Here is a 27,900-nt window from a genome sequence, read left to right as displayed (position 1 = left end):
CGACAAAGAAAATCCTCGCGACAAAGGGGCTAGCGACTGGAATCTCTCCTGACGGCCTCAACCTGAAAAAATAGTAACAACGGGGTGAGTTCAAAGAACTCAGCTGGTAAACCAATAGACATGTACAGCAATATATATCCACCAGTAAAAACCTAAGGTACAGTCTCCTAAATCATAGGATCAGTAGTACAGTTCTCTAACCATACAATCTATATAGTACAGTCTCCTAAGTATAACAGGTATGCAAGACTAAATAAACTGCAGTAACCAACAATAAGCAGGCAATACAATCTACTGCAAGAATATAAGAAGTGCATAACTGAAATAAACTGTACTCACCTGCGAGGCTTGTGCAACTGACTGTGAACATACACAGATAAAAATAGTCAGAGCAAAAGCATATAACCTGTATGCATGTCAATCATATGCAATCACCAAAATGCATCAATCATAAATAATGCAATCTGTGCATATGATGCAAATGACATGTCCTGGTCACCCCTACTGCCATGCTCAGCCGTCTCACACGCAATGGTGAGACCGAGTGGGTAGGGCTGTGACAACCGTGCACTCTGCCGTCACTACCCCTGATGAGTGACCGAGTGGACGGGATGCTGTCGGAGTACACCTATCCTCCTGCCTCAAACATAGTGAGGGAGCGTAACGCTCTCATCTCCCGGTACGCAATGACGGGGAGGGACCCCGGTGTGCTACCACGCTCCTGTCACGCTACCCATGAGCGCCCTAGCGGAGCACTACCGGGCAATCTACCCTACACACCCTGAGTGCTGTGCCACTACCCATGCAGTGAACATGTTGTGTGCGGGTCCATGTAGCCGGCCGACGAGCTCAACAATAATGGAGTCGTCAATCGCCCAGCATGCAATCATGCAATATGGTGCATGCGGCTACAGTATGTCATACCTGAACATAGCCTCCTCCGTATATGTGTGTGCCCAAAAGGTAAACGCATATATATAACCATGATATAAACAGTATAAATCCAAAGACATCACATATAACAATGATGTAAGTATCATGAATCCAAGAGCATGTATCACACATGTAAAGCAACTAATCCAGTAGAGTAGAGCACTATAGATATGCATCTCTATGAACATATATACACATGGCAAGAGATAGAATATCCAATCCTGAAGTAAAGCATCTAGCAGATGAAGCATGTGATAGGTATCAACTAGCTAAGACCAGGGAAGAAATAATCTACTATCTACCACTAGTAAATATATATAAGCTACACATATCATAAGACATTATCAAAAGATAAGTCAAAGGGTACCCGCCTCAAATAGAAGGTACAATCCCAAATCCGAAGTCAACGTCGAGACGCCTGTCTCGAATCAGAATCCTGTGTCAACAAACAATATATATATTTTATTTAGCTAAATCCAAATGAATAGCTAAATAAAATCTCTAAACCTAAATTAGGGCAAAACCCTAATCAGCAATCTCAACCTATCTAATTAAACCTAACGGTCAATTAGGGTTAGTTACCTAAACCCTAATCACCAATTAGATCAGATATATAAACTTAAATTAAATCCAATAGTTGACTAGGGTTAATTGTCTTAACCCTAATCATTCCATTAGATTAAATATAAGCAAATATATCTATCATAACATGTATCATCATCTAAATTAAATCTAACAGTTGACTAGGGTTAATTATCTTAACCCTAATTATTCCATTAGATTTATCTAGGCAAATAAATCTAATTACACTTTAGCAACTAAATACAACATGTATCAACTAATGATACACTAACCATCTAGTATTCAAATCATACCATGATCTACAACTAATCATGTACCGAAACATACCTAATCCTTACCTAAATTTACAGCCACTGCTGGAACGAAATGAGCTGCTGGAAACCAACTGAGCTGGCTGGAAAGACAAGGTGATCTGTTGGACAAGGTTACCACAGAACACTACTTCACCTCCAATCAAAACTAATTCCTCTAGAACAATCAAATTACACCATACCTCACGCTTAGCCCTCCCTTCTGTTGATCCACCCTGAGAAGTATTGCTCTCCGGAAGGTAGCTGCCGGAGCAAAGGGTGCTGAATCAAGAACACCACAGAAGATCACCCTACTGGATCAACCAGACCAAGAAGGGATCAAGCACAGATCATTGATCCAAACACCAACCAAAATAACAACCTACCTTACCCCAATCGGCTGTCTCCAACAGAAATTGCCCAATCTGTGGCCCAACTCAACCTCAAGGAAGAGGATCAAGATCTGACCCCGTGAGGTCAATAGGAAGAAGATCAAGAACTGCCAGCAAGGAAACGATCCTTGCCTCCAGGATCGTAGCTAGGGCACGGCTGGTCGACGCTGCGACGACTGATCGGAGCCGCTGGAAGGGATTTAGGGCACGGTTGCACAAGGAAGAAGGGCTCAGGTGGAACTAGCCCTACTCTCAAACCTCCGGAAGCAAACCCTCGCCGGCGATCGGGTGGATCTCGCTCGATCAGTGGCGTCGGCTCATCCCCGTGAAAGAACCAGTGGCGAGGAGAAGAGATCGAAGCTAGGATGAGAAAGGTCTCGGCTGGATCTGGGCTTACCAGGCGTCGATGCCGGCAGAGGAATCGCCGGAGCTGGTCCCGTCGCCGTCGCTTGTCCGCAAGAGGGAGAGGACAGAAAGAACAGAGAGAGGAGATCGGGGAAAAGGAAGAGGGGAAGGGATTCGGTGATCGGCGATTTGGGAAGGGAAATAAAAATAAAGGAAAAGAATTTATAATTACAAACTTTTCCTCACTTAAACGGGTATCCCAAATAGGCTTTATCCGTACCCGGAATTGATCCCCTCAAAACTCGTCGTACGAGCTCCGAAAAATTCCCAGAAAATTTTTAAAAATTCCGGAAAAATTCTATAAGGCTATTTCTCAAATAACCCTATTAATTAAATTTTCCGAGATCTCACAGTAGTACCACTCAACTTTGTTGTCATGTCGGACTAGGTCCACCTGCAGGGTTTAACATGACAATCCTTATGAGCTCCTCTTGGGGATATTCTCAACCTAGATAACTAGGACACAGATTCCTTCTATAATCAACAACACACACTATAAGTAATATCATTTCTCAACTTATCGGGCATATTGATTTATCGAGCTAAACCTCACCTTTTGATAAATCAAAGAAATAAATATTAAATATATGTGCTTGTTATTATATTAGGATTAAGAGCACACACTTCCATAATAACTAAGGTTTAGTTCTTTTACTAAGTCAGTACAAAAAGAACTTACCTAAATGATCCTACTCAATACACTTAAAGTGTATCAGTGTAATTTATTAGTCAAGATAAACTAATACTTAATTACACTACGACTATTCTGATGGTTTGTTCCTTTCCATCTTAGTCGCGAGCAACTGTTTATAATTTATAGAGAACCGACAACATGATCTTTTGAGTGTGACACCACACTCCATGTTATCTACTATATAAATTAATTGAACAATTACATTTAACAAATAAATACAGATATTGACCAATGTGATTCTTTTATTTCAAAAAATAAATGTTTACAAAAGCTAGGCTTTTAGTATACACTCTAACAATCTCCCACTTATACTAAAAGACTAAGCTGTCATATCTATTGCCTTACATCTGATTCTCATCCCCTCCACATGCCGATCAAAAGCTTTTGCCGGAAGGGCCTTTGTGAAAGGATCTGCTAGGTTATCTTCTGATGCAATCTTGGCGACGACAACTTCTCCTCGCTTGACGATGTCTCGTATCAGGTGGTACTTGCGCTCTATATGTTTACTTGCCTTATGAGCTCGTGGTTCCTTCGAGTTTGTAACTGCACTGCTATTATCACAATAAATTGTGATGATCTTGGGCAAACCAGGAATCACATCTAAGTCCATTAGAAAGTTCCTGAGCCATACAGCTTCTTTGGCTGCCTCATAGGCTGCCACATACTCAGCTTCTATGGTTGAGTCTGTTGGTTGCTACTTAGAAAACCTAATGGTTCCACTGTACAAAAATTTTGTACAAAGGTCTGAACCTTTTACTAGCTACCATGTGTTCTTTTAAATTAAACTTGGATCGCCTGCGGAACTTAACACGTTTGATCCAAAGTTTAATTTATTTGTTCTTTTAGGTTTAGACTTGGATCTCCTGCGGAACTTAACACGTTCGATCCAAATCACCTAGGTTATTAATTCCATTAAATATTAATTTCCAAAATTGGCTTCCAGGACTGCATGGCGAGGCACATGGCCTTCTTGGATATGGGAACAACCACCACCGCCTAGACAAAGCCTTTTAAGGAAAGCTAATATTTAATTTCCTTAAATAACTTTAGGTCAACCAAAAGGAACAATCAAATCACAAGGAAAAGAAAAATAAAAGAACACAACATCGAAAACTAATTTGAAATACTAGAATCGCATGCCTCTTGTATTTGGTATTTTACATGAAGATAAAACTAACATGATGCGGAAAACTATATTAGTTATACCTTACTTAGTAGATAATGACCTCTTGATCTTCTACCGTATTTCTCTTCTAATCCCGGACGTTGTGTGGGCAACGATCTTCCGAGACGAGAACCACCAAGGCACCTTCTTCTCCTTTCTTCAAGTTTCGGCCAAGCACAATGCTTCCAAAAGATGAAGATCTTTTCCCACCAACCAAGCTCCAAGGGATGTAAGCTTTCTCTCCTTCTTCTCTAAGCTAGAATCCGGCCACCACTTGATCTCTAAAGAAGATGTGAGCTTCGGCCACAAAGGATGGAGAGAAGAGAAGAAGAGGAAGAGGTCGGCCACATCAAGGAAGAAAAGAGGGAGAAAATAATAGAGGTTGTTCACCATGAAGCCTCCTCTATCCCCTCTTTTATAATCCTTGGTCTTGGCAAATAAAGAAAATTTAATAAAAACTTCCTTAATTCTTTTTCCATTGAAAAAGAAAATTTATTTAATTAAAAATAATTTTCTCTTCTCCAATTTATTTGGCCAGCCACTCTTCTCCCCAAATCAAGGAAAGTTTTAATTAAAACAAAAATTAAAACTTCCTAATTTGTTTCCGGAAATTTATAAAAATTTCTCCAATAATTTTTATCCCTTCATGATTTGTTTATAAAAAGGAAATTTAATAAATTAAAATATTTCTTTTAAACATGTGGATAAAAAGAAATTTATCTCTAAAAATTAAAATCTCTTTTAATCTACAAATAAGGAAAGATATCAAATCTTTTCTTAATCTTTTGTAGAAACTTATAAAAGAGAATATTTAATTTTTTAAACTCTCTTTTAAATCATGAACATGGTTAAAAAGGAAAGTTTTCTTAAAATTTAAAATCCACCTTTTAATCAACAAATAAGGAAAGATTTCAAATTTTAAACTCTCTTTTAAACATGTAGATGATTTACAAATAAGGAAAGTTTTTACCAAAAATTAAAACCATCCTTTTAATCTACAAATAAGGAAAGAGATTAATCTCTTCTCTTAATCTTTTGTAGAAAACTATAAAAGGAAATTTTTAATTTTAAACTCTCTTTTAAAACCATGATATCCACATAAGAAATAATTTTAATAAAAATTCTTTTTAATATTTTAGTGGCCGACCACCTAAGCTTGAGACCCAAGCTTTGGCCGGCCACCAACTTGGCTCATCCACTTGGTCTTGGTCGGCCCTAGCTTAGGTTCCAAGCTAGCTTGGCCGGCCCCATTGGATGGGTAAGAAGGTGGGTATCACTACAAGAAAATAGATCTATAGTGATGAAAAATGTCGTCATTAAATGTTCAAAACCCGTCATCAAATACTTATAATGACGGGAATTCATCCGTCATGGACCTTCATTACTGCCCTCCTAGGTAAAGGTAATTAATGACAGTAAAGTCATCCCGTCATTATTTTTGTAATATTTTTAGTGATGAGATTACACCGTCATTAAAATTAATTTTAATGACAAAAAAAGACGTCATTATACTACCATTTACTTCTCATTAAATAATATTTTAATGACATTATATCTTCTCATTATATCATCATTGACCCCTCACTAAAAATCGATCTAATAATAAAATTACCTCTCATTAAATCATTAATTACCCTCATTAAAAAATATTTTTAATCGTGATCAAATTTAAAATAGTTTTGTATCAATTTATCATAGATGACATTACTAATAAATAGAATTGTGGTTAGAAAAATATTTTATATAAGCATGAGTTCCAAAATATACAAAATTGCAATTTGTTCCAAAATGAGTTCCTTGAGTACAAAAATATTTGAGAGCACGCCATCCGATTTAAAAATATTGCAATTGTACTATATAATTTCTTAATTGATCCTTGCTTGAATTCTTCTTTAGAGCACGCCGTCCGATTAAGGCAGCCTATTAACTTCCATCAGGGCATCATCTGTAAAATATAAATAGAAAAAATTAATTAAAATAAAGATATAGTCGAACAATTAAATGTCCAAGTCCAAAAATACAAGTATTAGATAACAATTACAATACTAGTCATCTAAAAATGATGTCATCTATTAATCAACACTAGTCATACAAAAATACATCATGGTTTGAACAGAAGATTTTAGATTGTGAGATTGACTGGTGATTTTCCAGTATTTAGATAAAATGGGAGTTTTATTGATGAAAAGGCCAGGTGAGATTCCGCAGAAATTTTGGAAAAGAGATTAATTTTCCCCAAATTATGGCATCGCATGGAAGAACAGCTCATGGATCTTCCATTTTTTTTCATGGAATAAAAAGGTAATGTTGGTTTCTGATACTACTAGTCTTTGAAATTTCAGTAATTGTGAAAGTTGGTAGTAGATTCGACTATTTGAATTCCTGAACTAGTAATAGAATAACTATAAAGAAACCAATTTAACAATTTGAGTTCCTCAAGAGCTACTTACGTTTGTCATTAAATATGAAACTTACTGAAGCATTGTTGCAAGAGAAGGATGGATGAAGTATGCCAACCTTTCTACACAATATTAAAATTTTGCAGATATATGATATAGAGTGTTAGATTAAAAAAAATAAACTCACCTTTACCATCTATTGCAGGTTCATCTGAAGTTGGTTGGTTTTCATTCTCGATTTTGGCTAATCTACTTTCAATTCCATCCATGCGTCTCTTAAGGTTATTATTTTCTTCTTCCTTCTCATGGAGCTTAGCCTCAAGATCTTTTATATAAGTAGCTTGTGAACAATTAAAATGTTTTCTTTTCATTCCACCTCCGAAACCAAAGACATGACTATGTTGTTGTGGTCCAAAACACTTTTCAACAACCTCAATATGTGAGAGTGATGCAGTAGACTGAATAGTCTTCACAATCTCATCCTACAAAAGTTCATCACTCAAACATTATTTAAATAAATGATAAATAACAAATTTAGGTTAAAAGGCTAAATAGTGATAGTTACATATTTTTCTTGCACTTTTGGCTCAACAAACTTTCCATGTTTATGTCGCGTCTAATAGAAAATTTTTGCAATGTCAGGTGGATTATTATCCTTGCCTCCCTGAAAGATATATAAAAGGAAAGTAAATTATATATATTAATTAAATAAAACATCATAAATAATAAACATAAAAATTAATATAAATATTTATGACCATGTCATATATCAGTTGTCTGTGTGGCTTGCTTCCAGTTCGATGAGGCATTACTCTATTTACCCGATTCGTCATCAGATGAAGACTCACCAAACCTTTCACCATGGTGATACCAAGTTGTATAATTTGGCATTATTCTATTCACATTTAGATGCATTTCAACTACTTCACGAGATCCATAATCAGTGTTATTACACTTGACACATGGACACCGAATACTATTCTCTTCACTTGTCTTCTTAAAAGCATAATTCAAAAATTGTTCAACTCCAATCTTATATTTTTCATTGAACTGATCATTGAAAAAACTCATCCATTCCTTACTAGGTGCCATTTTCCTTTTACAAATATGAATTCTTGCTCAAAAAAAAACCTGCAACAGATTGATAGGCAATACAACATAAAGGTAGTGGGAACAATAGATAATTCTTGAGCGAATATTAGAAGTTCCAAGAATTTGGAAAAGAAATTATGAATAACAAAAATATTACAACTAGTTAACAAATATGCAAGTTAAACAAACTAATAGTGGGAACAATAGATGATAACAAATGATGCAATTAATTTAGAAAGTGTTTACATTGCTAATGATTCTAGCATGTTCTGTAACATATCCGTAACAAAGTGTGTAGCATCAGAAATTAAAGATACCATTCCAGACGAAAGTGTTTTTTTTTTGTGGAACGGAAAAAAAAAGGCTTACCTTTGATTGAGCTTCCTACGTTGTTGTTGAGAGGGAAGGAGATGAGCAAGGAAAGGGAAGGAGACGAGTAAGGCTGCGCCGTTACTGAGAGGAGAAGGAAGCGCGCTGTTGAGAGAAGGAAGGAAGGCGTTGTTTTGACTTGCGGAGAGGTGCGTCGTAGCGTGTCGCTCGCCCGCTATGCAGAGGAGAAGAGACGTGAGCCCGCTGTGCAAAGGAGAAGAGGCGCACGAACAGGAGAAGAGATAACCCGCCTAGGGCAAAAAAAAAAAAAGGCACGATTAAAAAACGAACATGGAAAAAAATATATTTGTTTAATAGTTTTTAAAAAATTGGTGGAAAACAAATTAACACAACCAAAAAAAATAAAACGTCACAATTTAAAAACGAACATGGAAAAAAAATTGTTTAATAGTTTTTAAAAAATCGGTGGAAAACAAATTAACACAAACAAAAAAAATAAATAAAACGTCACAATTAAAAAATGAACATGGGAAAAAAATATTTGTTTAATAGTTTTTAAAAAACGAACATAGGATATATAATATAATGTGTTATATATGTTTGTGTTACAAATATATAATGTGTTACAAATTAATACAAGCATAGTTAATTTATTTTACAAATATACATGTTTGCGAAACATATATATATTTGTGTTATATATAATCGTAACTATAGATAACACAAGCATATTGTGTTATATATGTTTTTAATATAATATAATATAATATAATATTAACACAAATTTTATTTGTTGAAAAATTTGGTGTCTAAATATAATACTCAATTATAAGGGGATTTATTTTGTATTCACATAATGACGGGATTTGTTATCTATAGTTACGAAATAAAAAATTCGTCACTAATAATTTAACTTTTTAACCATGCTTATTTTTACCCTCATAAAAACTTCAACAATTATGGTTTTAATGACCATTTTTCCATACCCTCATTAAGTTTTCGTCATTAAAAATTAATTTTCTTGTAGTGTATGTGGTGGGTATAAATCTCTATATACAAAAGGCTACGATAGGGACCGAGAGGAGGAATTGGTTTTGGTCTCCCGATAAAATTAAGCATCCCGTGTTCGCCCCAAACACACAACTTAATTTTATCAATAATAATTCATTCCACTAGAGAACTATTATTGAACTACCGCACCAATCCCAAATTACATTTTGGCTCCTTCTTATTATGAGTGTGTTAGTCTCCCTGTGTTTAAGATAACAAATGCCCACTAATTAAGTAAGTTACTGACAACTCACTTAATTAATATCTAGCTCCAAGAGTAGTACCACTCAACCTTATCGTCATGTCGGACTAAGTCCACCTGCAGGGTTTAACATGACAATTCTTATGAGCTCCTCTTGGGGACATTATCAACCTAGATTACTAGGACACAGTTTCCTTCTATAATCAACAACACACACTATAAGTGATATCATTTCCCAACTTATCGGGCTTATTGATTTATCGAACTAAATCTCACCCATTGATAAATTAAAGAAATAAATATCAAATATATGTGCTTGTTATTATATTAGGATTTAGAGCACACGCTTCCATAATAATTGAGGTCTTAGTTCCTTTATAAAGTCAGTATAAAAGAAACGACCTCTAATGGTCCTACTCAATGCACTCTAAGTGTACTAGTATAATTATATAGTTAAGATAAACTAATACCTAATTACACTATGACCTTCTAATGGTTTGTTCCTTTCCATCTTGGTCGTGAGCTACTGTTTATAATTTATAAGGTACTGATAACATGATATTCTGTGTGTGACACCACACACCATGTTATCTACAATATAAATTAATTGAACAACTACATTTATCATAAATATAGACATTTGACCAATGTGATTCTTATTTCTAGATAAATGTTTATACCAAAAGCTAGGCTTTTAGTATACATCCTAACAATCTCTCACTTATACTAAAAGACTAAGCTGCCTTATCTGCTGCCATACATCTGATTCAACCCTTCAACACTCCTATCAAAAACTCTTGCCTTAAGAGCCTTAGTGAAAGGATCTTCTAGGTTATCACTTGATGTAATCTAAGCAGCAACAACTTATCCTCGTTTATACGATTTCTCGTATTGGGTGGTACTTGCTCTCTATTGTGTTTACTTGCCTTATAGACTCATAGTTTCTTCGAGTTTGCTACTGCACCACTATTATTACAATAAATTGTAATAATCTTTGGACAAACTAGAAATCATATCTAAGTCTAACTTGAGGTTATTGAGTCATTCAGCTTTTATGACTACCTCAGAGGTTTGCCATATACTCAGCTTCTATGGTAAAGTCCAGAAAAACACTTATGCTTATCACTCTTCCATAGTTATGACTTTACCTCTCAAAGTAAACACAAAACCCCGAGGTTGACTTACTATTGTCCTTATCCAACTGGAAGTCAAAATCTGTGCTACCCACAGGGACCAAATTAACTGCCTTGTAAGCTAGTATATAATCTCTAGTTCCTCTAAGGTACTTCAATATATGCTTTACTGCAATCCAATGTCCTTGTCCAGGGTTATTTTGATATCTGCTAACTATGCCCTTGGCAAAACAGATTTCTGATCTCGTGCATAGCATACATTAGACTTCCGACAGCCGAAGCATAAAGAACTGCCTTCATTTCCTCTATCTTCTTTGATGTCTATGGAGACATTTCTTTAGATAAAGTTACTCCATGCTAAAAAGGTAAGAAACCTTTCTTGGAGTTTTGCATGCTTAAAACGAGCAAGGATTTTTTCGATATATGAAGCTTGGGATAAGTAAAATATTCTTTTCTTACGATCCTTTATTACTTTGATCCCTAGAATATATACATTCTCCCAAGTCCTTCATATCGAATTGTTTGGACAACCATACCCTTACTTCTGACAACATTTTGATATTGTTTCCAACTACCAAAAATGTTATCTACGTATAGTAAAAGAAATACCACCACGTTTCCATCACACTTTTTGTATACACAAGACTTATTCGGTTACTAAATAAATCCATAGGTCTGGATTATTTTGATAAACCGGATGTTCCAAGACCTTAAAGCTTTGCCTCAGTCCATAGACTGATTGAACTTGCACACAAGATGCTCTTTGCCCTTTGCAATGAACTCTTCTGGTTACTTTATATGGATACTTTCTTCAAGACTTCCATTAAGGAATGCTGTCTTGACATCCACTTGCCAAATAGATAAAAGAATCCAGATAGACTTAAGCATGACTACCAGTGAAAAGTTTCCTTTTTCATCAAGCCTTGCTTTGAAAGTTTCCACCTTCCTGTCTATCCATCTTTTCCTATTGTAGACCTATTTTTACCTAATGGCTTTTACACCATCTAGTGGTTCTACAAGCTTCCAGATTTTATTAGAATTCTAATTCTGTATTCATTGCTCTTTGCCAAGATGCTGCATCTTTATCTTGGAGTGCTTCATCATATGTCTGGGATCAGACTCATGTTCATTTGGGATCAAGTCCAAAAACTCTCCCAAAACATGAATCTTTTAGGTTTGCTTGACAACCCTCCCACTACGATGAGCCACTGTATGTATATCATTTATGATACGTGTTGCAGTTTCTTGTTGTAAGACCGTTGGATTCGATAGAGGGGGGGGTGAATATCGATTCGAAAAATCTCGAGTTAAAACGCAGTGGAAAAGTAAAGAAGTAAAGAGATGAACACTGTTGATTTTTTACTTCGTTCGGAGCCTGTGACGACTCCTACTCGAAGGCCCGTACTCCTTGAGTACTTTCGTTGGGCAATTCACTAGCAATTCGGATAATTACAATTTACGTACAAATATTGCTAATGAAAAGAAAGAAAACAAAGCTAACCGACAAACAATGAATTAAAAGGAGAGCCGGAGTGGGTCGTCGGAGCTTTGTGAACGTTGTTGGAGCGCAGAGCAGCAGAGTGATTGGACTCAGAGTTCTCAGAAAACTGATGTATTGAAGCTCCTGCCTGGGGCTTCTTTTATATGCTGCTCCGGGCGCCTGGATCTCTTCCGGGCGCCTGGAGTGTGACGTAACACTCCCAACCAGCATGCTCCAAGTGTCAACGTCGTCCTAGGGATAAAACTTGCCTCCGGGCGCCCGGATCCCTTCCGGGCACCCGGACCTCCGGGCGCCCGGATCCCTTCCGGGCGCCCGGACCACCTTGTTCCAGAAAACTCCCTTTTCCTGCAAAACAAAGTTAGTCCGAGGCAAATATACATCCTGTAAAACAGATTGTTAGCACAGTTAAAGTTCAACAGATGAAAGGAGTATGACTTAGATTCCGTCTTTCCGAGACCGGAATTTAGTCACGATCTCGACTTAGATATCCGAAATGGATCTAAGTCGGATCGACGCCTAATGTCCCTTCGAACGGGGACAGTCCTCACTCGGTCACTTACCTCACTTACCTACCGGACGTCCGGTCAGCCCGTCGACCGTCGACTTCTCGCCAGCGTCCGGTCAGCCCGTCGACCGGCTTGGACTTCTCGCCGACTATCCGGTCAGCCCGTCGACCTAGCTGGACTTCTCGCCAAGCGTCCGGTCAGCCGTCGACCGCTTGGACTTCTCGCCGACTATCCGGTCAGCCCGTCGACCTAGCTGGACTTTTCCTGCACACTTGACCAAAGTGTCAGACAACAACACAACTAACTTAACCTATTTGTCATTCATCAAAACCTGGGTTAGACCGTTAGTGCTACCCGCACCAACAATCTCCCCCTTTTTGATGGAATGACAACCTGGTTAAGTTAGTGAAAGCATATGTACGAAACAACATGCATTTGTGTGGTTTTAAAGTTAGTTTGTGTTTTCAACTTGGTTTAGCTAACTTAACCACCTAACCCTTCTCCCCCTTTGGCATTCATAAAAAAGTAAGCAGGGGAAAACAAGCATAGTGTAGAGTAATAAAAAGTTTGGTTAAAAAAAAATTCAAAGATATTGATAAAATTAACAGCAAAAAAATAGTCAAGTTGACTTGGGGGAGTTTAGGCTATTGAAAATTCGTTTAAAGCATTAGCTTTTAGCTTTTAGCTTTTAGAAAGCTAGTTAAGTTTTCATTTTCAAACACAAGTTTTCAAAAATCAGAATTCCAAAACTAAGTTTGAAAATTTTATTTTTCAACACTAAGTTTGTAAATGATTTAATTTAAAACTTAAGTTTTGACAGTGATTTAAGTTTGAAAAAAAATCTAACTTTCATAATTTTTAACACTTGAGTTTTTGCAAATCAAATTTCAGTTTGTAAACATTGATTTTGAACTTTACTTTTATTTTGATAAAGTAAAAATAATTAAATCTAATTTTCAAAAATTAAAATTTTAAAGTTCAAAAGTACTATTTTCAAAACCATGGTTTAAAATACTTGAAAAGTTGAGTTTTCAAAGACTAAGTGAAAAGGATAAACAGTTTGTGATTTAAAACAATTTTGAAAGAATTTTCACAATTTTAAGCAAGTTGATATTGAAAATTGATTTTCAAAATTAAGGAAAGTGATTTTGAGAAGCTTAGTTTGTAAACTTAAGTTTTGAAAAATCTAATTTCCACAATTTTCAAAACTAAGTTAAATCTAATTTTCAGAATCAATTTTCAATAAAAAGTAAAACTCAATTCTTAAAAACAACTTAGTTTTATAAGAGTTAGTTTTCAAAAGTAGGTTTAAGAAATTTTTAGGAGAACATTTTTCAAACAAGATTTTAAATATTTTATATAAAGGAAAATTTTTAATTAATTCCTCCCCCTGAACCTGACATCACTTTAACCAGCTGTCTAACCAATTAGGTACTAACTAACTATCAGAAGATAGTAGCTTTCACTTGGTTAGTCAGATTAAGTTAATTACAACCAGTCAGTGTTTGACTTGACTGATGAACTTTAATCTGATTAATATCTGAATTGTATTTAACGTCCAGACTTATGTTGATGCACTGAAATTAGCATCTTAAGTCCAGACAGTTGGCCTATGCATCTCACCCCTTTCTATGTTTATCAAACACAAGCAAGGTAAACCTAAGGTGTTGGTGAGATGCTCAAGAACTAGACCTATGGGCACATGCTTTCTAAGGGTTCAAAACTAGTCTAAGGCCAAAACTGTTTTTGAAAAATCTAAAAATGGAAAGTTTTGAAAACAAACAAATTTAACCTATAGTTTGATAAAACCATTTTTGAAAGTATTTTGAAATTTCCTAGTCTATTAAGAGAGAACATATTCAATGTAAGTTTGAAACGCTACTAGATAAATCCAAAATATTTTATAAGTAGTGTAGCTACAGACGTAGGTCATCACTAAGGCTACTGGGATGATGAAGGGGGTGGTCCAGATCCCAGGGATCGAAGAAGTGTCATCAGCTCAGTGTGTCGGGTGACTCCGGCAGCTCGTAACTCGGCAACCTCTCGCCGCATGTCCCGATGAAAGTCAGAGTTCTCCTGCTGGAGACTCGCCATAGCTCTCTCTAGTCCGGTCATACGGTCGGCTAGAGTGCGGGGAGCGTGTCGTGGTGCTCGAGCTGGGGGTGGTGGTGGAGCCGGTGCGGCTTCCTCCGGAAATAGTGCGAGCATGAACTCGTCCATCTGTGCGTCTGGATCGGGCTGGTGCTGTGCCCCCCTCCGCCAAGACATAGTCCCGTCATCTCTATCTATGTGGATGCCGGCTAGGGAAAAGTTCCGAGAGGATATAACATCGAACTCGGTCATATGGGCAACGTCTCCTCTAGTGACATCAATGTGCAACGAGGACATATAGGCTGTCAAAATGTGACTAAATGGTATATGGACTCGACTGTCAGTCACGAATCCGGCTGAGTAAATGATGGTGGAGAAGATGTGTAGGCTAATGTCAATCTCTAATCTATGAATCAGGGCATAAAGTAAGAATGAATGGAATGGGCGCATCACAGCGATGTCCCGAGTAGTCAGTGGTAAAATGCAAAGAACTACAACCCTATAAAGAGTGTAGTCCTGGACTCTAAGTTCTACTGATCTAAACTGTGTCACAGTGGGATCTCTCTCTCCCTCAAAAAAATACGAATACATCGTATCGAGAGTAATATGTGAGTAGGGATCGTCGAACGGAAGATCCCTCGGAGGATAGCACAAAAAGGAGCAAGTAGATGGACGCAACTCTAAAAACTCTCGGATAGTCGTAGGGGAAAATATGATATCAGTGCCTGCTGCCCTAGTGGTATAGGTGAAATCGTTTACTTTTACTAGGTTATTGCAAAATTCGGCACATAGACTTATGTTTATTGGACTGGTACATTCGACAAGGTTCCTTAAGTTATAGTGGCCTATAACCTCTAAAGCAGAGGGACATGACCTAAGGAAGAACGCTCTATCTATGCAGGTAGTCCTAATGGCCTTATAACTGGTGGACTCAAATTTAATCCTAAGTTCGTCTGTGGGAAATATATATTAAACAAAATTTAGAGGACAAGAAAAATTTTAGAGAGGGGAAGAATGTTTTACCGAGGAGCCATCGAAAAATGATATAGATTTGACGACCTCGGTTGAATCGCAACAGCGTCTTCACCGCAAGAAAATTTTGATTTAGAGTACTTTCGCACTGAGGTTCAAAGTGAACCTTGGCAAAAGTGAGAATGAGTGGGGCAGAGGTTAGGGGCGCCTGCTGCCCCTTATTTATAGGGGATTCCGGGCGCCCGGATTCCTTCCGGGCGGCCCGGAGGGGAATACCAGGGGCGCCCGCCCCTGGTTTTGGACTGACATTTTTTTTTTTTTTTTTGGAGTTAAGTTTTAAAATTTTGAAATTAATTTAAGTTTTAAAATTAAAGTTTTGAAATTAGTTTAAGTTTTAAAATTAAGATTTTGAAATTAGTTTAAGTTTTAAAATTAAGATTTTGAAATTAATTTAAGTTTTTTTTTTTTAAATTAAGATTTTGAAATTAATTTAAGTTTTAAAATTTTGAAATTAATTTAAGTTTTAAAATTAAAATTTTGTAATTAATTTAAGTTTTAAAATTGAAAATTTTTGAAATTAATTTAAGTTTTAAAATTAAAATTTTGAAATTAATTTAGGTTTTAAAATTAAAATTCTGAAATTAGTTTAAGTTTTAAAATTAAAAATTTGAAATTAATTTAAGTTTTAAAATTAAAAATTTGAAATTAATTTAAGTTTTAAAATTGAAAATTTTTGAAATTAATTTAAGTTTTTAAAATTGAAAATTTTGAAATTAATTTAAGTTTTAAAATTAAAATTTTGAAATTAATTTAAGTTTTAAAATTAAAATTTTGAAATTAGTTTAAGTTTTATAATTGAAAATTTTGAAATTAATTTAAGTTTTAAAATAAAAAATTTGAAATTAGTTTAAGTTTTAAAATTAAAAATTTGAAATTAATTTAAGTTTTATAATTGAAAATTTTGAAATTAATTTAAGTTTTAAAATTAAAATTTTGAAATTAATTTAAGTTTTATTCATCTCACCCGATTTATATTATCAATCAAGGAATCCTATGATTTTGTGAGATGAAATTAGTTAGATTACAGAGTTTTGTTTTAACTTGTGTTAGATTCAGACTTAGCTTTGGTTTCCACAAATAGGCATTCTTCGGATAAACTTCTAAGCTTGGTGAGTCACAAGGACATCATTAAAAGTAACCAACCTTTCGAGGTTTTTCGAATAGTGCTATCCACGGAACTTAGTACTAAATCTTGGTCTAACTGGTTAGGATTCGTTTAAGGGTAGCTTCGGTCAGTTCCACTTGGCCAAATGCACCAGATCGAAACCATATCTTTCTAGACATGCGATGCCCAAGCTTCCCTAACGTACTATCATCCAAAAACTTCACCAGTACCATGAGTCAAGTTAAACTTGGTCTCTCTTTAACTATTCCTAATTACCCTGCCGGGTTAGTTTGTTTTGGGTTACCCTGTCGGGTAGGTTAGTTTTGGAGGTGCCAGCTATTCTAGAGCCTCCCCCTGAATTATTGGCCATTAATTTAGATTTTGGGTTTGTGTCGATTCTTTTTATAGTTATAATCAACTTGGTGATAATCTAAATTTTGTTGAGTTTTGAATTTTGATTTTAATTTATATTTTAGTTTTTGATCTGATTTATTCAAGTTTATATAATGTATTTTATCTTTAGGTATATAGAATTGATTAAGTCCTACTTGCGTGGTTAAGCACGCTTTCGGGACCCAAACTTGTTTAGTTGCTTCGTGTTGGGTTAATAATGATTTAAAGGTTTTGTTTGAGTTTGACTTATATCCAAGTCCGGTTTTATTATAGCATGCCTTTTGGTTATTTAGAATTAAATCTAAATTTTTAGATCTTGTTGTGAATTTTTCCAACAATTCTTTCAACTTATTAATTTCATTTTTTAATGATAAATTCTCCTCCTCAAGTGTTCGATCTTGAGTTGGATTCGAATTTTTTAATTGTTCCTTGAGGTTTTGATTTTCCTCAAGAAGCGATTTATTTTTATTTTCCAATTTAACTAATTTTTTATTTAAACACGAGATAATTCTAAAGAATTTACGATTTAAGTTTAGGTATACCTCTTCGGAACCTTCGGAAACGAGTGCGGACTCGTGGCTTGATTCGGGTTCGGACCCGTCTTCCGATTCCTCTGATTCGTCTTCCGTTTCAGCTTCGCGAGCCATCAGCGCGAGGTGACTTTGGTGCTTTTGCCTTTCTCCCTCCGATTCGTCTGAGGAGGAATCGTCCCATGTTACTTTGAGGGCTTTCTTCTTTGTTGACTTTGGTTTGTCAAGTTTCAATCTTGGGCATTCGTTCTTGTAGTGCCCCTTTTTGTTACATCCGAAGCATGTGACATTTCTTGAGTCGGCTGGCGAACTGATCTTCTGAAGATCCTGTTTGCTGAAGCTTCTCTTTTTCCTAGTGAACATTTTCCTTACCAGGTTCAATCTTCTTCAGATTCGGGCTTGTTCTTCTTTTCTTTAGGGGAACCTGCAAATAAAGCTATACCTTTCTCGACCCCGGCGTTAGTTTGCTCATGCAGTTCTAATTCACAAAAGAGTTCATCCAATTTTAATTTAGATAAATTTTTTGAAATTTTGTAGGCATCTACGATTGATGCCCACAAATTGTTTCGCGGAAAAGCATTTAACGCGTACCTGATTAAGTCTCGGTTTTCCATTTGGTGGCCAATCGCGTGGAGACCGTTGAGGATATCTTTGACCCTCGCGTGGAGCTGACTTGCTGTTTTTCCTTTTTTATATTAAAATTTTATTTAACAGCAGATCTCTTTTTGTTACCTTCGCATCGCTTGTTCCTTCGTGCAGCTCGATCAGTTTATCCCAAAGCTCCTTAGCGTTTTGATGCGGTCCGACTCGGTTCAGTTCTTCTCGTGTTAGTCCGCAGTGTAGAGTATTTATGGCTTTGTTTTCAATTGATGCCTTTTTCTTTATATCATTTGTCCAGTCTTCAGGGTCTAGTATGTTCCCGGAGTTGTCTACTGGAATTTTGTAAGCCCTTGTGACGCTCATCCATTGGTCGTAGTCTGTCTTCATGTAGACCTCCATTCTCCTCTTCCAGTATGAAAAATCATCCCCGTTGAATAGAGGAGGACGTACTGTGCTGAAGCCTTCTTGTTGAGACATCATTACCTACACACACGAAATTAACTGGAAAAATATCCCAAGACTTCGTCTTGGATTAGCAGTGTGGGAGAAGTAGAAACTCTAAGTTGGTGTTGCACCAAAAAAAATCTTCCAAGAAGATAATAATAATATCAGTTTTGAATTGTTAAAAAAAGATGATTTCACCCCCTGTCTGATTGGTGGTTGCACCAAATCAGAGCGGTACCAGCTCTGATACCACTTGTAAGATCGTTGGATTCGATAGAGGGGGGGTGAATATCGATTCGAAAAATCTCGAGTTAAAACGCAGCGGAAAAGTAAAGAAGTAAAGAGATGAACACTGTTGATTTTTTACTTCGTTCGGAGCCTGTGACGACTCCTACTCGAAGGCCCGTACTCCTTGAGTACTTTCGTTGGGCAATTCACTAGCAATTCGGATAATTACAATTTACGTACAAATATTGCTAATGAAAAGAAAGAAAACAAAGCTAACCGACAAACAATGAATTAAAAGGAGAGCCGGAGTGGGTCGTCGGAGCTTTGTGAACGTTGTTGGAGCACAGAGCAGCAGAGTGATTGGACTCAGAGTTCTCAGAAAACTGATGTATTGAAGCTCCTGCCTGGGGCTTCTTTTATATGCTGCTCCGGGCGCCTGGATCTCTTCCGGGCGCCTGGAGTGTGACGTAACACTCCCAACCAGCATGCTCCAAGTGTCAACGTCGTCCTGGGGATAAAACTTGCCTCCGGGCACCCGGATCCCTTCCGGGCGCCCGGACCACCTTGTTCCAGAAAACTCCCTTTTCCTGCAAAACAAAGTTAGTCCGAGGCAAATATACATCCTGTAAAACAGATTGTTAGCACAGTTAAAGTTCAACAGATAAAAGGAGTATGACTTAGATTCCGTCTTTCCGAGACCGGAATCTAGTCAGGATCTCGACTTAGATATCCGAAATGGATCTAAGCCGGATCGACGCCTAATGTCCCCTTCCCGGGAACGCGTCCTCACAGTCACTCCCCTCCAGTGACTTACCGTCCGGTCAGCCCGTCGACCCGTCTGGACTTCTCGCCAAGCGTCCGGTCAGCCCGTCGACCCGCTTGGACTTCTCGCCAGCTATCCGGTCAGCCCGTCGACCTAGCTGGACTTCTCGCCAAGCGTCCGGTCAGCCCGTCGACCCGCTTGGACTTCTCGCCAGCTATCCGGTCAGCCCGTCGACCTAGCTGGACTTTTCTTGCACACTTGACCAAAGTGTCAGACAACAACACAACTAACTTAACCTATTTGTCATTCATCAAAACCTGGGTTAGACCGTTAGTGCTACCCGCACCAACACTTGTGATATTTCATCTTGTACAGTTGGTACTAGATTAGACATGTCCTTTATAATTTCTTTAAGAACAAATTTACTTATGGGCTTGTGGTTTATTACATAGTCATTTTCTAAAAATCGGTCATTGATTCTAACCATGACCTTCTGATTTTTTAAGACTATAAACCTACTTTCGTTCTTTTAGGATAACTCACAAACAAGTGAACTCCTGCCTAACTTATCAGTGTCTCTCATGTGCTAGACCACCCAAATCCGAATATGCTTTAGACTAGGCTTATGCCCATTCTGCAATTCTATGGGAGTAGAGAGTTCTGACTTTAGAAGGTATTATGTTCACTTCTGTTTCTAGTGTATATCCTTAAAACGAATTTGGAAATTAATTCATCATCAATCTACTTATTTCCATAAGAGTCATATACCTTCTTTCTACTACACCATTCTATTGGGGTGTACTAGGTGCAGTTAGTTGGGATTGAGTCCCGACTTCTGATAAGTGACTCCTAAATTCTCCCAAGAGGTACTTGCCACTACGATCTTACCATAGTGACTTGATACTTTTACTTTAACATTTCTCCGCATCAGCCTTGTACTCTTTGAACTAATCAAAGCACTTAGTCTTGCGGCACATCAAGTAAATGTATTTGTATCTTGAATAGTTGTCTATAAAATAGATGAAATATTCGATACTAACTCTTGCCATAGGATCACACAAATCAAAATGAACATATTCCAATGTATCTTTGGCTCCATACCCCTTATACTTAAAAGCTTCTCGGTTATTTTTCCTTCCAAGTAAGACTCGCAGGTTGGAAAGATTTCCACTACCAATGAACCCAAAAGTTCATCAGCTACCAATGAATCCTACTCAAGTTAATATAACCTAGCCTTAGATGCCAAAGATATAATTGGTTCATTTCCGAAGGTTGCTTTCTCTTAAAGTTAGAAGATGTGTTACTAATTTCCATTTGTTGCATCGTGGGAGTTATTGGATTTATAAATTGTCAACCAACATACCAGAACAGATAACTTCCCTCTTTTTCTTAATAATAACTTTGTTATTAAAAGAGGCAGAATATCAAATTCTTAGAATAGTTTAGAAACTGAAAACTAGTTCTTTCTAAACTTGGTACGTAAAGACAATTACTTAAAATCCATATTTTATTCTTATCAAAAGATAAACATTTCTCACTGCAACAGCTGCCATTTTTATAGCAGTGCCCATGTGGATGGTGTTTTTATTTTCATTTAGTTGTCGTGTTTCCTGGAACCCTGCAATGAATTGTGGACATGATTAATGGCATCTGTATCTATACTCCAGGTTCTGGTAGATAACACCACGAAACATGTTTCAACTAATGAATCGCAGACGGAACTTAACATCATTGATTCCAAATTTAACTTATCTGTTCTTAATGGTTTAGATTTGAATCGCAAGCGGAACTTAACACTATTGATTCAAATCTACCTAAGTTATTAATTCCATAAATATTAATTTCTAAAATTGGCTTCCAGGACTGCATGGCGAGGCACATGGCCTTCTTGGATATGAGAGCAACCACCACCACATAGGCAAAGCCTTTTAAGGAAAGCTAATATTTATTTCCTTAAATAACTCTAGGTTAACCAAAAAGAACAATCGAATCACAAATTCGAAAAAAAAAACACAAAATCGAAAAATAAATTTGATTAAACTAGATCTAATTGTCTCTTGTATTTAGAATTCTTACAAAAAAAATAACTAGTATGATGCGGAAGAAAACTACTAGTTATACCTTCTCTTTGTAAGCTAATGACCTCGAGATCTTCTGCCGTATTCCTCGCCTCGCCTTGGACGTCGTGTGGGCGACGATCCTCCAAGATGAACACCACCCAAAAGAGTCCTTCCTCTTCCTCTAGAATTCGGCCACCACCACCACCAAGGAGAAGAGAGCAAAGGGAAAAGGAGAAGGGAGAGGGCCAGCCACCAAGAGATCACCCAAGCAAAAGAATAAGAGTTGTGTCTCATGAAGCCCCCTCACCCCTTCTTTTATATTACTTACCCAAGGCAAATAAGGAAAAACTTTTTACAAAAAATAAAATCATCCAAGAGTTTTTCCTTTTCCCTTTTATTTTTCCTTTTCTTTCCTCTTGATTGAATCAATCACCAAAATTAATTGGATGATGATTTTATTATTTTAATATGGTCGGCCACCTTGCTTGGGCACCAAGCAAGGTTGGTCGACCCCCACAAGAGAAAGAAATAAATAATTTTTATATAAAATTTTACAAGAAAAATTTTTATAAAATTTTACAAGCTCTCTTTCCTAAAGTAAGAGTTAAAAAAGGAAAGTTCTAAAAATTAAAACCATTTTTTAAAATTTAAAACTTCTCTTATAAAATTTTCTTTTTTAACATGATGATAGAAAATTTAAATTTAAAAACTTCTTTTCCTTTTTTTCTTAAACCATGAGGATGGTTAAAAAAGGAAAGTTTTAAAATCTTTTAAACTCTCTATTTAAACATGTGACCTAATTCAAATAAGGAAAGTTTTGAAAATTAAAATCTCTCTTTTAAAACTTATAGTTTTCTACAAAGAAAAGATTTTAAAAATTCAAAACAACCCTCCCTTTTTGAATTACTGTGGCCGGCCCCTTCATGCTTGGTCACCAAGCAAAGGGCCGACCCCTATAGGAGAGGATGTAGCCGGCCCTTGCTTGGTCACCAAGCATTGGACCGACCCACTTCTTGGACACCAAGAAGAGCCTTACATTTGGATGGACTTGAGGCTATAATGAGGCTACGACAGGGACCTAGAGGAGAAATTGGTTTTGGCCTTCCGATGAACAGACAACTCAAGTTCATCGATAATAACTCATTCCACTAGAGAGTTATTACCACACTACCGCACCAATCCCAAATTACATTATGGGCTCCTTCTTATCATGAGTGTGTTAGTCTCTCTGTGTTTAAGATTACGAATGTCCACTAATTAAGTAAGTTACTGACAACTCACTTAATTAATATCTGTTGGAACCCCAAGGTTGGTTTTGTTGTGATCAACAAGTTAAGTTAGGTTCTGTTGTTTTCTAACCTTGTGTCTAAGTGTGCAGGAGCTTAGGAGCACAGGTACTCGAGCGAAAGACCAGCTAGCGAGAAGGACGGCACGCGGTGCGTCCGAGGGACGAGGCGCTGCGGAAGAGTACACCGGCGGACGAGAAGGAAGTGCGCGCGATGGTTCCGAGGTACGAAAGCCGGAGCGGAAGATTGCTCAGGGAGCAAGAGACGCAGCTAGCGCGAAGGTCGGCACGGGGTGCGATCGAGGGACGAAGTCTGTGGATGAGTACACTGGTGGACGAGAAGGGACACGCGGCAATTCCGAGGGACGAGAAGCCGGAGGGAAGCACGCTCGAGAAGACCGGAAGATGAGTTCGGGTGAGCCCTATTCCGGATGTCAGAGATCACCCAATCAAGCGGATCCGGAGCAGAAGACCCGGACCGAGACGAGGACTTAACGGAGAAGTTGTCCCAGACAAAAAGTCAACCGTAGTTGACTTTTTGCTCCGGGGCGCCCGGAACCAACCGGCGCCTCCGGGCGCCGGAATGCTTCCGGCGCCCGGACCGATTTTGACCAAGATCGCGATTTACGTGATCTGAACGTTGGGGATAAAACTTTATCCCCTGTGGCCGAAACCTTCCAGCGCCCCACCAAGGCTATAAATATAGTCTTGGTCCGTAAGCTCTTCACAGTTCGAAATTGTAAACAACACTTGTGTGCTTCCACCGCTTAGATTAGCTTCTTTCTTTCCTGTAAACGAGGCTTCTCCGCCTGAAGGAGCTCTTAGTGCGATCTTCATCCTTGGATTAACAACCTCCCCGGTTGTAACCAAGTCAAATTCGGTGCCTCGTTTTTATGCTTTATTTTCTGCTTAATCTATTTTTTATGTGTTAGCTTAAATCGTACGAGAAAGGGTTGTGTTTGATTTTTCAGGGTTATTCAACCCCCCCTTCTACCCGGCCGCATCGGTCCTACAAGTGGTATCAGAGCCGAGGCGCTTCAGGAGGACTAACCGCCGAACGAAGCAACAAGATGGCCGGATCCAACATCCACGCACCAAAATTCGAAGGGGACTTCGCTAGCTGGAAAAATCGAATGGAGGTATTTCTTGAAACAGATTATGATTTATTACTAACAATGGAATTTGGCTATGAAGCACCAGAGGGCAAAGCAAGAAATCAATGGTCAAAGAAGGAGCAGGCTGACCACGTGGCAAACAAGAAAGCAGAATTCCATCTGCTAAGTGTAAGACCGTTGGATTCGATAGAGGGGGGGGGGGTGAATATCGATTCGATAAAGATGAGTATAAACGCAGCGGAAAACTAAAATAGACACAGGTGTTTTTTTCTTCGTTCGGAGCCTGTGACGACTCCTACTCGAAGGCCCGTACTCCGTGAGTACTTTCGTTGGGCAATCACTATCAATTCGAATGAAGATTACAAATAAGTACAAGAATTGACAGAAATAAAATACCGACAAGAGAAGAAGAGTTAGACTTTAAGAAAGCGCTTTGTCGGAATAGCCTCGTGGCGTCGCAGGAGCGTAGAGCTGTCACGCCCCAGGTAGTCCCTGTCCGAAGAAATTTCGACAGCATCTCCCCTGTATGGCGGACAATATGAAACTCAGTATACATATATCTCTATACCTCGGCCACACACGGCCGGAATAATACAATACAATAAGAAACAAACCACGCAGTTTATATCAACATTCCACACAGATATAATATATGATCAATCCACGCAGTTTAATAAGGAAAGACGATATAGAACCCCGAAGATATATGTAAACAGCCTACTCCACTACAACGAAGAAAACAAATCCACGAAGTAATGAAAATACAACCGCAGCGGAAAACAAGGGTAGCAAACCCTAATGTTCAATGTAAAGTCCACAATACAAACCCACAATACAAGTATATAAGATGCAAAAGCAAAATATAATCCGACAAAGAAAATCCTCGCGATAATGGGGCTAGCGACTGGAATCTCCCCGACGGCCTCAACCTCAAATGGTAATAAAAACGGGGTGAGTTCAATGAACTCAGCAGGTAATCCAATAGACATGTACAGCAATATATAACTACCAGTAATATCCTAAGGTACAGTCTCCTAAACCATATGATCAATAGAACAGTTTCCTAACAGTACAATCTACGGCACAGTCTCCTAACAGTATAACAGATATGCAAAGCTGAAATAAACTGTAATAACCAACAATAGGCATAAAGTACAGTCTATAGCAAGAATAATAAGAAGATGCATAACTGAAATAAACTGTACTCACCTGCGAGGCTTGGGCAACTGACTGTTAACATACAGAGATAAAAATAGTCAGAGCAAAAGCATGTATCCTGTATGCATGTCAATCATATGCAATCACCAAAATGCATCAATCATAACGAATGCAATCCGTGCATATGATGCAATATGACATGGTCACCCCTGTCAACCAGTCAGCCATCTCACACACAATGGTGAGACCGAGTGGGTAGGGCTGTGACACCGTGCACTCTGCCATCACTGCCCCTGAAGAGTGACCGAGTGGACGGGATGCTGTCGGAGTACACCTATCCTCCTACCTCAAACATAGTGAGGGAGCGCAATGCTCTCAACTCCCGGTACGCGATGACGGGGAGGGATCCCTGTCTGCTACCACGCTGCAGTCACACTACCCATGAGCGGACCAGCGGAGCACTACAGAGCTACTGCCATACACACCCTACTGTGCTGTGCCACTACCCATGCAGTGAAACACGTTGTGTGCAGGCCTATGTAGCCGACCGACGAGCTCAACAATAATGGAGTCGTCAATCGCCCAGCATGCAATCATGCGATATGGTGCATGCGGCTACAATATGACATACCTGAACATAGTCTCCTCCATATATGTGTGTGCCCAAAAAGGTAAACGCATATATATAACCATGATATAAACAGCATAAACCCAAAGACATCACATATAACAATGATGTAAGTATCATGAATCCGAGAGCATGCATCACACATGTAAAGCAACTAATCCAGTAGAGTAGAGCACTATAGATATGCATCTCTATGAACATATATATACATGGCAAGAGGTAAATATCCAATCCTGAAGTAAAGCAACTAACAGATGAAGCATGTGATAGGTATTAACTAGCTAAGACCAGGGAAGAAATAAATCTACCACTATCACTAGCAACTATATATAAACTATACATATCATAAGACAGTATCAAAAGATAAGTCAAAGGGTACCCGCCTCAAATAGAAGGTACAATCCAAATCCGAAGTCGAGACGCCTATCTCGAATCAGAGTCCTGTGTCAAACAATATATATATTTTATTTAGCTAAATCCAAATGAAATAGCTAAATAAAATTCTCAAAACTAAATTAGGGCAAAACCCTAATCACCACAACCTTATCCTATCTAATTAAATCTAACGGTCAATTAGGATTAGTTATCTAATCCCTAATCTCCCATTAGATTAGAAATCCAACGGTTGACTAGGGTTAATTACCTTAACCCTAATCATTCCATTAAACTAATTCTAAACTAAATAATTCTACACATAAACAACTAAGTATAACCCTAATTCCAATCTACATCTGTTCATGAAATCAAATCATATCTAAAACAAAGAACAAAACCTATACACCTTACCTTGATCAAGCTGCTGTAGATTGCTGAAACCAAGCAATCTGCTAAATGAGGTTGCTGCCAAAACTAGAAATGCTGCAGGACACCAAAATTACCTTCACAAATCCTCACTGGATTCACCTCACTGGATAGGTTGCTGCCGAATGTGAGATGAGTAGCTATGGAACAAGGTACACCATAAACAGAACAGCAAGGTGCTTGATTCCACTCCACAATTCGAATCAAGAAGGAATCAAGCAGTAAGACTACTGATCAAGCATCAACCCCTCTAGTCTTTGCCCTACAGCCCAAACACAACTCACTAATCAGAACAAAACTCCACCTCATCTCATTGGATCGGATCAAGTGAAGAGATCAAACAATGGAAATCACAGATCAAACAACACCTTAATCTTACCTCAATCGATCGTCTCCAAAAGGTGTTGCTCGATTAGATTCTGCACACCAGGGACTTCTCTGACCTTCAATCAACAAGAACAAGGAAGAAATCCATGACCTAACCTGAGATCGCCAACCATCAGTAAGAAGGCGAGCAAGAACCGGAGAAGAAGACTCGAACTAGGGCACAAATCAAAGAAATAGAAGGAATAAGGTTCGATGGCTTACCCTTGAAGCCCTAATTGCTCTTCCACATTGGCGACCGAGTGGATCTCGCTCGATTCAATGGCCTCAGTGATCGGCGCAAGAAGACGCGCATGTCTGCAGCCCGGAGATGAAAGGCGTCGGCCGGATCTGCGCTCAATCCAGCAGCTTCCTCCTCAAGTGACACCAACGATCGCCGGAGCTGGAGCCCTAATCCTGTCGGCGTCGGCGTCGACTGTCCGCAAAAGAGAACAGAGAGAAGGGAGAGAGAGAGAGAAAGGGCTTCGGCTAGATCCGAAGGGGTCTCGGCCGACGGTTGGACAACCGGCACAGGCGGCTGTGATCGGTGACGAGCGGAGGCGATCGGGAAGAAGAGAGGGGAGATCGGGGAAGGAGATCGGAAATTCGCGTCGGCAGAGAGGGTAAAGG

General features: G+C 38.2%; 1 long non-coding RNA gene across 2 annotated transcripts; it reads right to left on the bottom strand.

Annotated features, from left to right (window-relative positions):
• On the bottom strand, nt 1-27,900 carry LOC121994472. 2 transcript variants are annotated; one of them, XR_006115737.1, is made up of 4 exons: nt 27,496-27,900; nt 27,287-27,390; nt 26,893-27,169; nt 1-62 (listed from the first exon to the last, which is right to left on the bottom strand). It is a non-coding gene; the product is annotated as an uncharacterized LOC121994472 (long non-coding RNA). The 2 variants fall into 2 exon arrangements; XR_006115736.1 differs by lacking the exon at nt 1-62 and adding an exon at nt 26,487-26,547.

This window comes from Zingiber officinale, chromosome 6A (genome assembly GCF_018446385.1).
Source record: "Zingiber officinale cultivar Zhangliang chromosome 6A, Zo_v1.1, whole genome shotgun sequence".
NCBI lineage: Eukaryota > Viridiplantae > Streptophyta > Magnoliopsida > Zingiberales > Zingiberaceae > Zingiber > Zingiber officinale.
The sequence above is the reverse complement of the archived record's forward strand: the minus strand, read 5'-3'. Positions and strand labels throughout refer to the sequence as shown.